This window comes from Agelaius tricolor, unplaced genomic scaffold, assembly GCF_023055355.1.
Source record: "Agelaius tricolor isolate 1412-34295 unplaced genomic scaffold, bAgeTri1.0.p SCAF_3, whole genome shotgun sequence".
NCBI lineage: Eukaryota > Metazoa > Chordata > Aves > Passeriformes > Icteridae > Agelaius > Agelaius tricolor.
In genome coordinates this window covers 38,693,742-38,710,789 of record NW_027269263.1, presented here as the reverse complement: position 1 = coordinate 38,710,789, position 17,048 = coordinate 38,693,742, and the positions used below count along the sequence as shown (strand labels likewise).

Sequence of the window (17,048 nt, the reverse complement as noted above, 5' to 3'; positions counted from 1 at the left end):
CTATTTGCAAATAGATATTTGAATAGAATTTGAATAGAACATTAAAAAGTGAAAAAGGCTAATGCCTCACAGTCAGTCTCAAGACTATGAAAAAAGTGGGATACAGTATTTCACAGAAGTGTGTTCACAAGAGTATCCAAACTCCTGAGCCCACCATGAAAACCCACAAATGAAAAAGTAAGTCCTGTATTTTAATTAGTTGAAGGGGGATTTTGTTTGTTTGGAGGGGGGATTTTTGGTGGTATTTTGGTGGGGTTTTTTTTTGGGGGGGAGGGTTGTTTGTTTGTTTGGGGATTTTTAAAAATTGTTTTTTATTTAAGCAATCTAACCAATTCTACTTGGGCTTGAAAGCCAGTTTAGAAAGTCTGAAGTTATTGCCAGTACTTGCATATTTGAATGAAGGAAATCAGGTCTTGCTATAATGAGAGAACCAGCAAGATGCTGCCTAACAGTGAGACTTGTTCAGACTCTCTTGGAAATGTCACCTGCTGCTGAGTGAACAGGCTTGGCAGGCATGAATAAGAGTCAGTACCTATTGTAACCTGCCAGGGCTCTTCATAATGGGATGATCATGCTTATATAGTGAACAACTAAGGAGAACTATTGAATGTGTCCAAGTAACTGCCAAAAAAGAGATTTCACCTTATGCTTCAGTGCGTACACTTTCTAACTAGTAATGGAAAAATTCAAAGCAAGTTAGAATCAGTTGACATGCAGATAAATAACAAGCAACAAAACAGCTGTTTACACAAAGGGAGACAAGGTCAGCAGGTAGGAAGGCCAGTGCACTTTAAGCTAAGTCTTTTTACAGAATCAGCAATCTTTAGGGAAATGGGGGGACTGCCCAAGACTGCAGTTCTTCACAGCCTGTCACTGTTCCATTAGTTTCCAGGCACACTGAGAAGGCCCCAGTCTGTGGCAGACACCAGTTTCCTCATCTTCCTGTCTCCACTATTTTCACCTTCTCTTCACTGGCCTTCTCTTGACATTCTTCTACAATGACATTGTTTAACACTGCAGAGCAGAAGCTGTGACCTTTCAATTGGAAAATGAATACTACAACTGTTGGGTAGTTGAAAGTTTTTGGAAGGAGAAAGGATCAGAACGACCAACTGTGAATGGCACCAAACAAATGAAAAAAGGAGATCCCACATGGTGTCCAGACTTAAATGAGAAAACAAGTATAGGGTGAAAAAAAGAAGGTGATAATTCTCCTACTTTTGAAAAGAAAAAACCCAACAAATCTTCCAAAAAACCTAGGAAAATAGTGTTGTTCTATAAAACGTAATCTATTATAAAACTATTCTCTTGAGTATATTTTACCTTTGGATTATAAAGCTCCACGCTACTTCTGAGTTTCACAATGCTCATAAAATTCAAGAGTTGTAAAATTAAGGCCTGGTGAGTTGGGAAATTCCAGAGTGAGTCTCCTACTGGAAGTACATTCAATAAACTTATCTATGTAATGATCCTGCTCAAGACAAGACACCTCTGTGGGATTCCATTTTTCAGTGTATTGTTTCCTACTCTTGGCTCAAAGTGAACAAGCAACTAGACAAAGAGCTAATGAGTAAGTCAAGACTTAATGTCAGGTTCATTGTTTGCAGTTTTGTCTGTGAAATTGTCAGGAAGTCAGAAGGGTGCTTTGAAGAAGATCTCATGGATCTCTGTGAGCCTCAGTGGAAGTCCAGACTTGGTCTTGATTAAGTCTAGATACTTACAGGGATCACAACTAAAAAAACATAGTTTCAATGACTTGCCTAAAATCACACTATAGTTCCAAGGCAATCACCATGAAATACTTTTCCTGTGCCCTGTCTTGCCACTATATATCTTCTAAGTTTAGTAGTGACTCTGTGTGTTAGGGTTCTGAATCATCCTGATGGTTCACCAGGCTTACCAGGAGCACTGAATGAAAGAAATATCCCACAAAAACAAAACACTGTAAGCACACAAAACAAAATACCCTCCTAATATATATGTATTTTGTTAATGCTGTAATTAAACAAAAAACCTATTATTTCCTAACTTTTCTGCACTTGACTTTTCTATCTCGTGATGTATGTGTCTTCTGATGTAAAAAAGTAAACCAAATAAAAATCAAAGAATCATTAGACACAGTCCTCATGTTCAAGAGCATTGAAGAAATGATTGGCAACTCATCCATGACACAGCCTCTGCTCTTGGACATAATACACACTTCATAGAACATATCACTGACTTTTCATCCAGCATATTGATCTGCCCTACAGATTCAATTTATGCCAGTAGGTTTCACAGATACTTGCTGGTAAATGGTACACTCAAAATGCAGCCCTGCTCTGGTGCCAAATGTCAAGTCACTTTTTCCACATTGAGTTACTAAAGCTTGACAGCAACACCACTGTAATTCTTTTACTTGTTTTTAACTTAAAAAGAAAATGCATTTTTTTCAGCCTTGTACTAGAAAATGGCCATGGGCTGTTTACTGATGATTTCCTGTGAAATTTAGGCTAAGACAAAGCTCTCAGATGAAAAGTTTCATTCCAAATGTTTAGAAACTGGCAGAGTTGTGAGAAATCGAAGACAAACTATTGAAATGTTGTGTTTGTATATTGTTTGAAACTTAACTTCATAAAATATTTCAGGACTATTTTGTGTCCCAATTAAAAATTGTATGCACAAAAATGATTTAGAACCAGGATTTGCATTTCATTCATTTATCAGCAGCTTTTTTTACAGTGGGAAAGTGTGTTCTTCATGAGCATCTGTAGCAAAATCCAGAATTCTCACACTACTGTTGGTCCACAGAAAAAAGTAAACCTCCTTCTAGCCAGTCCATAAAGAAACTGACTCATAGCAACATCCATTATAAATAATGAATAGACCAATTTCAAAGTGTAATATTACATCAATATTCACCCTTTTTGAATATCGATGTAAATTGGTTTAAATTGACCAGATGCTCTGAAGATGGCATAGACAGGTGCAAATTATTTTTCTCCTGTTAGCAAATCCCATTAGTCTTCAGGAGTCATGCACTATAAGGGAAAGCAGCTGTTTGTTCCCCTTAGGGACTGCAGAGAAGGCACCTCTAAAGCCCGCATGGAATTTCATGGGAGTGCTAAAATGCAGAATAAGCTTGGAATCAGATTTTTAATCAACACTTTACTGTGAATGACTACACTTTACTATCCATTTCTCAATATAACAATGCTGTCATGGGATTATCCATGCTCTGTTCCCTTTCTGAGGCCTGCGATTACATCTACAAAAGAAAGTAAAAGAGGATGGGAGAAATTTCTCACCCTGAAGTCAACATGTGCCATTATGCTCTAGTTAATGTTCACCTGCTTAAACACTCTCCTTTCAAAAGGAGGGAGAAGCAAAGCTACCAAGTTTCTGAAATGTTTCTATTTCATTCAAAATCTTGCCATTTAGTCATTGTGCTAACAAAGAAATTGTATATGAAGCCACACACTAGTGCTTGATTCCACAAGGTTATACTGTTTTATTTAGCAGTGTGAGCAAAGCCTCTAATCACAGTGAAGACTTCCTCTTGAAGTCTTGACTACTTACCTTTTCTGATTTGCATCTACATGTCCCTTAGAAGAGCTTATCCCATTTCTTTGTGGATCAGTGAGTAGCTTTCCAAAACACACTTCTCCTTTCCTCTTTCCTTGATTCTACAGATGACCCTTCTTAGAATGCAATATTTTTTCTAGGTGCACTTTAGTCTTGACTATAAACCCAGAATAAAAATATAGTTGCAGTATGAGTAGTGATGCAGTGTAGTTATATTTTTATGCTAATTTTACAATATTCTTACAACAAAGTAAGGATTGCACTGTATGTAGTGTATGTGAATAGCCAGAGTTTTAAACTGTTATAGGCAAGACATTACATGGGCCAGGGGAAAGAATGACAGTGTGGGGTCTGCTAGAGCAAGAAGCAAGATCAGGATCAATCAAACAAAGGAATCTCTGGGTTTTTATACAGCTCCTGCTGTTGTCTGGTCACCTGCTCAGGCCACAGGTCCCTTTTTTATGCAGAGGCTCAGGTGTTCATGGCCTCTTGTCTCAGGCCCCTAGAGCTCAACCTGCAGCTCACAATGGAGCTGCACCCTGAGATACCTGCATCAATCACCATAGAGAGCAGTAAGGTCTGCTCTGACAGCATCAATCACCATAGAGAGCAGTAAGGTCTGCTCTGAGACTTCTCCAGAATGAAGAACCCTGGTTACCTCAGCAACATAAAATGTACTTTGAACACTAATTTCTAGGCCATTGTGCTGGTTTTAGCTGTGATAGAACTACTTTTTTTTTCCACAGTAGCTGGATATGGGGCTGTCTTGGATTTGTGCTGGAAAATGTGGATAACACAGATGCCTTTGTATTGCTGAGCAGTGTTATGCAGAGTCAAGGCCTTTCCTGTTTCTCACTCCACTCCAGCACAGGGTGGGCTGGGAGTCCTGAGAAGCTGACACAGACAGGACAGCTGATGCCAGCTGACCCCAGGGATATCCCACAACATGTGGTTTCATGCTCAGCATATGAAGCTGGGGAAAGAAGGAAGAAGGGGGCAATGTTCAGAGTGTTGGCCTTTGTTTATCCAACTAACTGTTACACATGATGGACCCCTGCTTTCCTGATGAACACTTGCCTGCTCGTGGGAAGTGGTGGAAAAATTCCTTATTTTGCTCTGCTTGTGCTCATGTCTTTTGCTTTACCTATTAAATTGCCTTTATCTCAACCCACGAGTTTTCTCACTTTTACTGCTCTAATTCTCTCTCCCTTCTGAGCAACTGTCCGTGCTTGGTTGCTGGCTGGGGTTAAATCACAACAGTCAGTTTGAATCCTATCTTGTATTCAGGGTTTGTTAGATATGTTCTTTTGATTCTTTTCTGAAAATTCATGAATACATCATACAGTAAATGATCAATTAGTCTTTTCTTCTTTTTACCTCCACTCTTGCCAATTTGTGGCAAAAAGATTTCTTTACTTTCTCTTTGAAAACAAGGCTGTCCTTAGTCATTAGTAAATGCATGCAACTTCTGTTTGCTTGTAGAGATCTGTGCATTGTCTGAAGGCATGCATACAACATACACACATGGAAATCAGTTTCCAATAATAATCTTACTATTTGCATCAGATTGCTAAGGCTTTTGAAGCTTTCCAATTTGCGTGACTTAGTAGAAATCGGGCATAAATCAGTTCTTTGAGTTTGTGTTGCTGTTCCAGAGTGTTATGAGAACAGCAGCTTCTCTTCTGCATCTCATTAAAAAAATAAAAAAAAAAAAGCCTGCTCAGTAAATGAAAAAGAATATGCCTGTATTTGCAAACCATTACAAATACACAGGGTAGATTCACCCACCCACCTTGCTCAGTATGAGCTTGCTCTGATATTCAGACAAAATCAAATATGAACAGCTACTACCACAGTAGACATTCAGCTTCATAAATGCTCTATTTATGTGGCAAAGAAATGGGCTTTACAGGAGTTTTACAGGGAAACAGAAATTGCTAGAACTGGCAGTGTAAATTGAAATAGCAGGAGGTAATGCTATGAGAATAAATATTGGAAAAACAACTAGGAAACTGGATGCAGGCAACTGCTTTTAAATCCTTTCTCCTCTGCAAATATAAAAGCCTGGAGTCACCTATCTCTAATGTACATAGGTTAAACCTTCCCAGTTACTCGATACAGGTGCTGTTGGAAATGCACTGTGAAAAACCAAGTCATTCAGAAAGTAAATATAAGAAATGATGAAAAATGTTTTGAGATAGACATGTTTTTAGCAGGTCAAATGTCAATGCTAGTAACTGGCTTTATCTTAGTAATCTAGGGAAGTTTGAAGTTCCCAATCTCTCTAAAATCTACCATCCCTAGGATCTGCTGAGGTTCTTTGAGGCACCACTACCACATTATTTCCTAGTCTATGTGTTCTGTTGCAGTGGGCTGAATGGAATTAACAGGGAAGGAGGGTGAATAACATGCTTTACACCTTGCTACCTGCCATACTAAAGATGCTGTAATAAGCCACAGTCATGAAAGCACATTTTAGTTTCATACCCAACAGATTACAAATATTCATGTAACCATATTTGTCTTCAGATGTATTCAACATCCTTATCCTAAAAAATTAGGTACTCTGAATTTATGCACAGCAAGAATGTTGAGTAGGACTCCATTCACATGGGAAGAATCCTTTATGAACTGGTGGAATTTCTAACTGTAATGGCTTAATGGCTCTTCTATCATTCTTGTGGGTAAAACTGATTGTCAATAAAATAAAATGCAAAATAAAACAAAGACACTAAACAATATCTGTAGCTCCCCCTCCCCAAATTGATAAGTCTTCTGCTGCCCTGAAATCCAGTGTGATCATTCATAAGCACATAGCAAAGATGTATCTTACTGTCCGAAAGTATTTCACATCTGCTAATACCACTCCCTCCTAATACATATCAGGTATGTTTTATATTGGGTGAGATCTTCATTGGTGAAATCATTCCCCTGAGATCATTCCAACTGACATGCAATCCCAAATTAGAAAGTGAAATTCAGGTATAAATACTGAATGTTCAAACCAACTTTAATTATAAAGAGAAAAAAGTGTGAAAAGAGAAGTAATGCTTCAACAGCTGATGCTACTTCTGCTTGAAAGCTTGGGGAGAAAAATGCAAGGCAAAGGGGAAAAGAAAACCAAACCAATTTTTAAGTAAAAGTCTTATTCACTAGATGAAAACTAAATGTTGCACACTACCATTCTTGTGTTCAAGGAGAAAAAGGAGAAAAGGATCCCAGTTTTGTAAACTAATCCAGTCATATGATCAGACATGCAGTAGAATCATATGATTGGAAAGATTAGATGATACAAATAGCAAATTAGGTAAACCATAGCAGAAATGGAATCCAAAATATCTCTCCTTTGAAAATTCATCATTTATAAGGAATGAACTAATAGCCTCCTACCCATAATAAGCAGACAAAACAATGATGAAGGAAGAGAGGAAGATGACAAGAATCAGAAACAGTAAGAAGGGTGCTGAATGAAGGTTTTGCAACTGGAAGGAAGAAAAGTGTCTTTAGCTATGACATCATCCAGCCCCTCAGACAATCCACAGCTACCCAGTGTAAAAGCTTTTGTACAAAACTGTAGTGTACACATTCCTAGACAGAGAGAGGTGCCTATACCAGTGTGCCATAAGTGCTGCTAGACACAGCATGAATGGGAGCACTTCAGCAGTGACACTCAGGGACTGCATTCATGAGCTGGGAAAAGCTACAGCTGAAGGCAAATTACAATTTGAAGGCATGCCCATTGCTCCCTTGGCTCCAGCTCCATGATCCAAGCTGTGAGGGAGGATTGAAATTAAATAAAAGGCCCACAAGCCAAAGGTACAAATGCTTCATTAGTTTTTCAGGCAAATCCAAGTCTCATACTAGTCTCAAACACTTTCTGCAAGAGTAAGGATCTTGAACTGGCTAGGGAATTAAGAATTACAATGATGTGGGGTTTTTTAAAGCCTGCACTTGTCACCCACAAAAAGGGTGCATAATCAAGGTCAGTAAAGTAAAGTGCAGGGCTGAAAGAGTGAGTGCACTGCAGGAAGTAGTACAACATTAAACAGAAACCTGCCATGAAGACAAACACCTACCAGAGATATCTAGCACACAGAGGAGCTGCATAAGCGCCAGCTTTTTGAACGGATGGAATTTTCTTTTTCCCACCTACAGTGCCTTCTGTAAATAACTTCCTCATGATGTTAAAGCTGCCATGGAGCTGCACACTGGGAAGCTCTGCCGGAAGGAAGGATAACTTGAGATAATTCTGTACACTTTTAGTATCATTGCTCTGTTTTAACACTGACATTTGAGATATGACTTTTCCTTTTGACCTTCTGACTAGGCAAATGGGTGTCAGGGCTCAGCAAGGGATGGCTGCTCCCTCAGGGCTGAGAAGCCAAAAGTCACATCGCTCCCAGTAGTTGTTCTGCTCTGTGTTAGGGTTGATAATAGAGCCTTCAGACAGTCACAGGCAAAGAAGTGATGAGCTAGGAAACTCTAGGGCTGGAGCCTGTATAGGGGAACCAGCCAGGAGACAAGACCCAGAAGATGGTCGTAACACAGGTCCAGCTGTGTCATACCTTAAATCAGGACTGCCAGCCTGAGCTGAAATAGGGAGTCCTGGGCAGGGTGTGGGGGAAAGGCCCCAGCTGGGGGTGGACAGGGCAACTTAGTGCTCTCGGTGCCTTGACAGAGCCTATAGAATTCTATAACCTATAGTGGGGTTAATAATAACTTTCCAGAGGAAACAAAGATTCCTAGCACATTTGAATTTATCACAGCTTCAGACCAGCCTCTGAAGGCCCCAGATCTGTGGGGCAGCTTACTGTGCTCAGCCCCTTCATACCTTCAGAGTGCTTCTAGACCATATGTTCTCTCATAGCTTCTGCAGTGTCATGGGCTCAGCAATGGGCTCATATAACCTAAATGTAAACTAAAGTGATGGAATCACTAAATGAAAAGTCAGATTTTCCATTTAGCAAATTTCACCATCAAGAAAGTAGGAGTGGGATTGCACAGATGCTAGAATTAGAAAAAATAAAAGGGAATCTGTCTCTTCAGAGGCTGTGGTACACCCTGCTTCTCCAGCCTGCAAGAAATATGGAGGAGAATGTCTAAGCATTGACCTAAAGAGGAGACAAGATCCAAGTCTAGGCTCATAGAGGAAAAATGGGAACAAATAAATGAATGATAGAGCAGATTGTGGTACAGATCTTTCAGAGACTGAAAAATATCCCTAGTGAGATAAAGAAAACAAGGAAAAAAATGACTGGCAATTAGAAGGGCTTCAGGGAATGGAGCTGCTAAGCAGAGAAGAGTACATTTGGTAATGAAACAGAAGAAATTATACAGGTGCTGTCAGATTAGGTTCATTAGAACTGAACCAAAAATTAAGGATTAGACTAAGCAGTAAGAAACTGGGCAGCCTCCAGGGGAAAGTAATGTTGTTAAGTGTTAATGTCTCTAACTTTGTTAATGTCTCTGACAAAGCACTGGCCCTGAAGGGATGGTGTACCCCATTGCTCACTCCAAGTTCTCATTTTCCCCAGTACATATCCAAGACAAGACCTTGTCACACAGCAGACACATCTTGGTTCCCCTGACAGAAACACCATCCACCTCAGCAGGGCAGGAGCTGCAGTGAGCACAACAGCCTTCGGTGACCTTCACAGATACAGGAGCCAGCCCTGAACGTGCAGCTTTTCTGTAAGTAGCAAAATTTCTGGATTAATTTCTAAGGCAAATCTCTGTTATTTATCAAGCAAGCTACAAATATTTTTCTAAGATCTGAGAAGGAAGAGGAAAGGTCTGCAGCTGTCCTTGTATCCAAATTGGCTCTCCTTGTGTACAGACGCCAAACCAGTTTTACAAGAATGTTCCAGAGGTGTTGCCTTGCAACACTAAGTTACACATTACTTGCCCTTCAACAACCCTTTACAAAGAGACAATGCACATTACTACATATTTGCTCTGTGTCTTGTACCTTGGCACATCCTTTGATCCTTCTCACTCTCTAGCTTTTTCTTTTCTAGAAGACAGGCATACAGGGTCCACCTCTTTCCTGTCTTCTCTTGATGAAAGCTCTGAAAATATTTTCCAATATTTATACAGCTGCTGTTGCTTATCTACCACCTCCCCATAATAAGGCAAAATTCCTCAAAATTTCCTATTTTTTTGCCCCTATTCTTATGTTTTATTTGAATTTCCATAACATGCACATAAACTCAGTTCTGTGGTGTTAATAGTATTTATATATTGGGCCTAACTATCTCTGCCTATCTTTATCCCCCTTCCTGATATATGCTTATATATCTATACAGCATTCCCCACCCAATCTTCTATAGTATTTACAATACCACATAGCAGTGTTACTGTTGGCTAAAGGGTTTAAGATCTGATTTCTGATTTGATTTGAACACTGGAACAGGTGAAAGGATCAGATTGAAGGATACTACTCTGTAATTTAACCACAAACTTAGCTGACCCTAGTCTGTGTTTTACATTTGTGTTTCTGGCACTACCATATGTAGAAAATTACAACCAGAAATCAACACAGAATAAAGTCTGTTTTTCTTAAACACAGTATAATCTGTGTCAGAAATATCTGCTTCAAAGCTGTTATAAGGGCAAGATATTAATAACCATCACGATCTTCGGCAGCTTGATTTTATGTTGTGGCTTCTGCAGTGACACACCATATCCTCTGAGAGAGGACTTGTCACACCTTTTTTCTGAACCGGCTCACCCAGCTCCAGTATCACATCTTCATGTCTTCTTACCTCATTTCTATCTCATGCTTTAAACAAGCTTCCTCTTCCCACAAAGTCTTTTCCTCTTCCATCTCTGTTTGTAAATCGTATCACTGAAACTGAAAGTTTCTAAAAGTCAGAAGCCTTTTTTAACTTCTTCTTTGCAGTCATCTTTCAAAACTCACGAACCTTTTCTATTAAAACTGGTGTCCCACAGGAAAAAGAAGCAATATACATTCCTCCTTGCATGCAGTAAAGCTAGAAATCCTTTTTCTGTTTTGGCACACCACTGCTCAGTCAGTCCATGGTTTGGAAACCATATGCAAGTTGCCCTGAGGCCCCACTTACAAGCATCAGGTGACAGCTTTGTCTGGCACTTACTGTGCCTGAATGTCAGGACAGCTGTCTTCTGCTGGAATTGTGTAAGAACGACAAGCTCCTTGTTTTGATGAAATCTCTTCCCCGTTCCGAACTTTTACTTATTAAGAAAGGCCCTTAATAAAGCAACTGAATAGGTAAAAACTTTTCCCAAAACATATCTTTCCAGAAATTTTTGGACATAATTTTCTTTCTATAGAGGAATCAATTCTACTCTTTTGACACATCCCACCAGACACTTCTTCCTAATTATATGCTTTATTTAGTTTTTGTTGTTGTGTTTTAAATCTGCTACATTAAGTTATTTTAGAATTTACCAGAGTGTTTAATTATGTTCCCATATTGTTTCATCTTATACTGTCCTCTGTGTTATACCTTAATAATCTGAACAGCTTCAACTATATTATTTGGGACTGTACTTCAAGTACAAAGCTAAATCCAAATGTAAGTCAGCAAAGCCACAGTTCTCAAAGCAAAACAAATTTCTTTTCAGAGAAAAAAATTCTCAATCAATACAGAATATTGCACATATATTTCTTTGCCACAAAATCTCTTCTTCAGTGCCTAGGGGGTTATATTTTTTACCATAGTTGGACAAATTCTATGCAACCATCTCCTCCCAGTAAAATCTAGCTACTGAACTTCCTAGAATACTAGATGCCACAGATCTACCAAAATTATCGAGTGATTTCTTTTGAGCATGGCACTATTTTTATTACATGTATTCCAGGAAAATTACATTCTCTCCTCTGTTTCATAATCTGCTGATACATTACCTCTTCTATTAATGGTGTCTTGGAAAGATATTTTTGTCTCTCTAAGGATTTTTTTGTCCTCCAGTACAGCAGCTTTTTAAAAGAAACACAAAATCCAAAACACACCCCCCACAAAAATTACCTAAAACCACAACCAAAACACATGTGCTTAATCTCATGGCATTAGTATTTAATGTTCCCAAATAATTATCAAATCTTATCAATATCTGATTTATCTTCACATCTAGCTAAAATCACCCAAAGTAGGAACAATTCTCCAGGTTGCCATTCTGAATCTTTGCATGTTGGTTGAGACCAGGGTTACTCCTCACCTTACCTACTGTGTCTTCAGACAGAGCAAAAGATCACTTCCCAGCATCTATGTATGCTAAATGTAATGTTCAATTTTGGAAATGTATCTTTCTTGAGTAGTCTCTGCCTGTAAAATTGTTGCTTTCTGCTGCTGCTCCTCCTTTCATGAAGAAGAGGGGCATTTCACCGTCTTGTAGGTAAGTGTGGGGTTCCACTAAACTCTTGGGGATGGTGCTGTGCAGGCCCAGAAGGTGGACTCGATGATCCTTGCTGGTCCCTTCCAACTCATTTTATTCTGTGATTCTGTGAGAACTTAAGTACATCTCAGCTGGCACTGCAGTAGCCTATCATGCTTAATAGGCAGAATCATGTCACTCCCAGCTGAGTATCCAAATAAACCACTACAGTCTGACTTTCTCTTCTATTTTCTCTTTTATGGCCACAGGAATAGTGAGAATGGCTGAAATTTAAGAAAAGGGTTGAAGAGCCTATTGACCCAGGAAATCTTAAATCTGTTATGAAGGTCATGAATCCTGTGCTTCATCTCATATGGGCATCAATAATTATTTCCTTAGATGGACTAAATAGCAAGACAATCAAAACATTGGACACTTCCTATTATCTCCTACTCCTATTTCCTATTTTTCTTTAATTCCTGAAAACTGGATGTAGATACCTAGTTTAAGACTGGACCCTTCTCTGGGAAGGCTAAATGTTCTGTGTTTGAGAGAGAAAAAAAACAAAAAAAGAAAAGAAAATTCAAAGTGTGTCTGAAGGAAAACTGATTTCATAGCTTCCAGCGTGTAACTCCCAGTTCTGCTGCATGCCTTCTGCTAACTCTGCAGTTTTTGAGGCCCTATTCAATGACAAAGATAGTAGGAAAAAAGTAATGTAACCCATATAAATGTAAAAGTCTTTCTCACACATTAATTCCATGAACAGTTGAGGTTAAAAAACAATCAATAAAACAAACAAAAAAACCAATAAACCAGCACCATGGTGCAGATGGGACATACAGTCTAAGATCAGAAAACAGGAATTAAATAAGCTTATCTACAATATTAGACCCCACCTCAGTAAGCTAGACCTTTTCTGCAGATGTATTTCTCCCTCCCTTTACTTAATATGGAATTTAAACTATTGTTTTATCACTATTTATCACTTTATCACTATTATTGCTTTATCAGTATGTACTGGAGCCTTTGCACAGCATGCTGTTTTCATTGGAAAGGCAGAAAACTGGACAGTAATTTTATCATAAACACTATCTCAAAATCCACATGTAATCTAAATAAGGTTAAACAGATAAACAGAAATGACATTCATCAAATTTTTGAGTGGCCAGTTTTACAGTCTTTAAAACATTCTCTTCAGTAATTGTCAGTCTGTAATAAATGAGTAGACATGCTGGAATGTTTTAAGGAATTTTGAAAAAAAAATGTTATTTAAAACACTAAAAGATAAATAAAATTATTGTGGGCTGTCTTAGATGTTTAAGATGCCTGTTACTTATTTGATTTAGTCAAAATACAAGTAAAGTTACCTTGAAGAGCACTCCAGAGAAAAGAAGCACAGTAAGCTGCCATGAGTGGACAGAGATATTGAGTCAAAAAGCTTTACATGTTAATTGTTAATTTTGGAAAAAAACTTAGTTATCTAATTATTTTCATTTTCATGCCAAAGTATTGGTTTTTGTTCCACTTCCACTTATGTTTCTGACACCTTCTCTTGCATCTCCACTTCTGGCATTTCACATTTCCTTCAGCAGACCCCTGGAGATTAATTTACATTGTAGTCATGAACACCCCTCTCAAGGAGGATTAGGCACTGCTAATGCATTAGACACTGCTAATCTTCTCTCTGCTGATCAGGATAGGACCCAAGGGAATGGCTTGAAGCTGCACTGGGTAGAGGGGTGGGGATGGAAGGGGCAGTTAGATCAGATATTTAAAAAGGCTCTTTGCCCAGACGGTGGTTTGGCACTCAAACAGGCTCCCCAGGGAAGAGGTTACAGTACTGAGGCTGCCAGAGTTCAACAAACAGATGGACAACACTCTCAGGCACATGGTGTGAATCTTAGGGTGGTCCTCTGCAGGGCCAGGAGTTCAAATTTAATGATACTAGTGGATATTCCATGGCTATTCCATGATTCTATGAATGACTTACCCATAGCACCCCTCACCAGGCTAGAATAGCTGGAAACAGCTAGAAAACTTGCCTAAATTAATATACATGCACAAACTGCTATGTAGATAAGGAATTAGAATCTAGAACATGTTGGGTTTATTTTCTTTCAGGGCACAAAAAGCAGTGTGCAAGAAAAGTCAGTAGAGTCCATGCTTCTCTCTTCTTACAGCTCCTTGCCCAAAGGATAAATAGTGGCTGTCATATATGAGAAAAGAGTGGGTAAGAGTGGGGGATGCTGAGATAGATTACATTTTAAAACCTATGTATTGCTTTGAAAACAGGTGTGACCAGTTCATATTCATTATAGTTAATATTCTGACAATGAGTGATTACTGACAAGATGATATTTCCAAAAGATTTTTGCCTTTAATACATCTGTTGCCTGAACAGGCTGAGTTCCTCAGCATGATGAGGCTGACTAACTACAGTCTACAGTGTATGCAAGCTCAGTTTCATTATGGTGTAGCACATCTTGATTAAGAGTTTGCTCTAATGTAGATAAGTGCTAAAACATAGATCCCTGACTTTGTCAAGTCCTTCATTTCCTGAAAGGGCTTTTCAGAAGAAAGCCTTCATTGTTCAAAACAGATAAATGAGATTCACCACATAGTCTGGGCTTTCTATTCCCCTCTTTAATGCACTGCTGGTTCCATTTTATTTTGGTTATTTGATTCTGATCACACATGATGCACAACCAGACCAAATGGATCACCTAATCTTTGATAACCTCTAGATATAACTCCCACACTACACAGGGAAAAGCTAATTTAAAGGAGCAACTTGCACATTCTCTTGGCATTCACGCTTTCCCTGGAGGTGCCAGCAATGAGTCTCAGTTTGCTGAGACTAACTCTCTTTATAGTACTGTTGATTATTTACAAATCCCTATACAACCATAATCCATTTTATTTTAGCAGCTGTTATCACCCAATTGTCCATGAAGATACACTCAATTCTAAAAACTGCTACTCTGTGGGTAATTGTGAAAAGTAATCTAAGATCAGTAGGTGCTTGGATTTTAGTTTCTGCTTTTTCTTCCATGATTTAAGACCTTTAGGATTCTTTCTTTGAAATGAATAATAAATAGTACTTGTCATTGTTAAAAGATTTTGAAATTACAACCAATAAATGTTTAATTGTTCAGTTTTCTTTTGTTTTTTGTTTTTGATTTTGGTTTTGGTTTTAAGTAATAAAATGTACTATTTCAGAGTTTAAGGATACTCCCTAGTTTTAATATTATGTTCTTATTCCTTAGGTGCTATTGTAACATAGATATAGAATAAACAAAGATCTTAATGGGAAAAATGAATATTTTTAAGCAGCTGTTTACATAATTTAGAACCCATGACAGAAATATTTCATAAAATGTGTGATGACAAAACCCACTTCCTTCTGCTCCTACTTGCTAATGGTTAGGAAAATTATTTATTAATGACTTTATAGTAAGTCATATCTGTTGAATACTTACTGAAGCTTAAGCAGTAGCTAAACTTTCTAAATAGAACAATAACTAAAGATAATATGAATTCAAAGATTATTTATTCTTATAGGAAACTTTGGACTAGTCCCTGTTATCTAAAAATAAATAGACTATATTTTTCTTTATTGTCAACACTGAAAAATGCTATTAAGGAGTTATCTCAGATTTAAAAAAAGTAAAGAACAAATAAAACTTCAAGCTTGACATGCAACACAAAGCACAAGCACAAAGTATCCATTACTTTGTGGATTAGCATTATTCACATTAGCAATGGATACTGTAAAGTCATGAGTTTTTAGAGGGTGCATACTATTCTGAGTGTGTTTTTGCTTCATTCAGAATTTAAATGAGAGATAATGTTACAAACAAGAAAAATAGATTTTTTTTTTATATTTTGGGTAAAGTTCATTTGATGAGTAGCCATTCTTTAAGACATAAAAGATCCCAGGAATAATCTGACATCCTTTTCTTGTGAAGTGAGGAAGGTGTCATTTAAATACTGATAATAATGGCCTACTAAAATGAATTATAGTATGGGAAGGATACTTTACATAAGAAAGGATAAACACATAGACTATGTAGTGAAAACTTTATTTTGAAGACATAAGTTGTTGAGGATGCAAACTTCATGAGTTCACCTGAGACAGAGGTCTTCATACTGTGGTACACAGCATTATCCAGATCAGAAATTATGTCACAATCCAGAAATCCTGAGTACCCCCAGGCACCAGAAGTTGGTAATAGTTTTTCTGTGTAGCACCACTATTCCAATCACACAGTTAAACACCCACAACACCAATCTAGCTCTACAGTCGGCCCCTAACTACAGATGTACAAATATTGTATTCACATGCAGTCTCTGTGCTACAGTAAAAAAGACAGTATTAAAACATCTGATATTGGTGGATTTTATTACTTTTTCAGATTCACACTATTATCCACCATGAACTTCTAAAACTCTGTGGAGACAAAATTTTATTTAGAGGGTTATTGGATGAGATCTAGAACGCTGAAGATTTTGTCTGAACTCAAATTAATATTTAAACATCTGTGGGCTTTGTTTTCTATTTTCCCTTTCTTCTCTCTTTCTTACAGCCAAAAGTTTTATCAGCTAGAGCCATTCTCAACTATTTATCTTTATAATTTATTACTTATTGTTAATTATAGTTGTGTAATTTCAGTAGCTGTCTCTGTAGATAACTGAAGATTTATTTGTAATTATCCTGCAGCATGAAAATACCTACCTTGTATCTTATGATCCAAACTATGTGGCAATCTGCCATTTCATTTTCATAATGTTATAAAGTTTTGAAATTTAAGCAAATTCATAGTTGGATTTTTTTTTTAAAAAAAACAGCTTAGTTTTGGTTTTTTGGGTTTTTTGGGTTTTTTACTACCGAGTCTCCTTCCGAAGTAAAAATCAGAGCATTATTTTGTTAAGAAAAAGGAACAAGGAACTGATTTGATTTCATGCTTAGAAATTTTTTCCTAAAGGAAACCTTGCATAACAGTTTGAACAGTGAAATGTTTCTAAAGATACTCCTTTTTGATGAATCATGTGTTTGTGACTTTCCTTGGATATATTTATTCATGGCTTCCTACTGCCTTTTATCACCTCATCAGTAATCATCTCTTGTA

The 17,048-nt window shown here is 37.7% G+C and overlaps 1 long non-coding RNA gene across 11 annotated transcripts in view; it reads right to left on the bottom strand.

Annotated features, from left to right (window-relative positions):
- The window catches only part of LOC139588332 (uncharacterized), a 64,273-nt gene that overhangs the window by 16,267 nt on the left and 30,958 nt on the right, over nucleotides 1–17,048 (bottom strand). For 9 of the 11 annotated variants that reach the window (XR_011678635.1, XR_011678636.1, XR_011678634.1 and 6 more), the window contains one exon: nucleotides 3,559–17,048. This exon is cut by the window's right edge. The exons of 1 other annotated variant lie outside the window; for it this stretch is intronic. This is a non-coding gene — a long non-coding RNA (uncharacterized lncRNA). The remainder of the gene's footprint in view (nucleotides 1–3,558) is intronic. One more of the 11 variants, XR_011678627.1, reaches the window with a different exon arrangement.